The following is a 432-nucleotide window of genomic DNA, read 5'->3' on the forward strand; positions in this document are numbered from 1 at the left end:
CAGGATGGTCTCGATCTCCTGACCTCGTGATCCGCCTGTCTCGGCCTCCCAAAGTGCTGGGATTACAGGCTTGAGCCACCGCGCCCGGCCAGCAAAGAACTTCTTAAGGGTCAGGAGAACTTCTTCCCCATGGGTGTGTGCTTCCATGAGGAGGAACCTCCTTTAAGGTACTTTGCCCTACCTGAGCCTCTATTTACCCCCACGCTCTCAGAAGAGAGTCACTCATCAGGCTGGTGACGGGGAGAAGAATCTGGGCCTGTGTGACACAGCTTTTCTTCGTTCCTTCTTGCTCCAGATCTATCTGCAGGCAGCACCGACCCATCCTGGTGCCTCTGTCCCTGCAGAGGGACCCAGCTCTGTGGGGAAAGCCTGGTAGGCTCTGGCCTCACCTTGAACTGGGAGGGTCCTTAGGGATAAAGTGCTGGCACAACA

Source organism: Colobus angolensis, unplaced genomic scaffold (assembly GCF_000951035.1).
Source record: "Colobus angolensis palliatus isolate OR3802 unplaced genomic scaffold, Cang.pa_1.0 Scaffold210, whole genome shotgun sequence".
Taxonomy (NCBI): Eukaryota; Metazoa; Chordata; class Mammalia; order Primates; family Cercopithecidae; genus Colobus; species Colobus angolensis.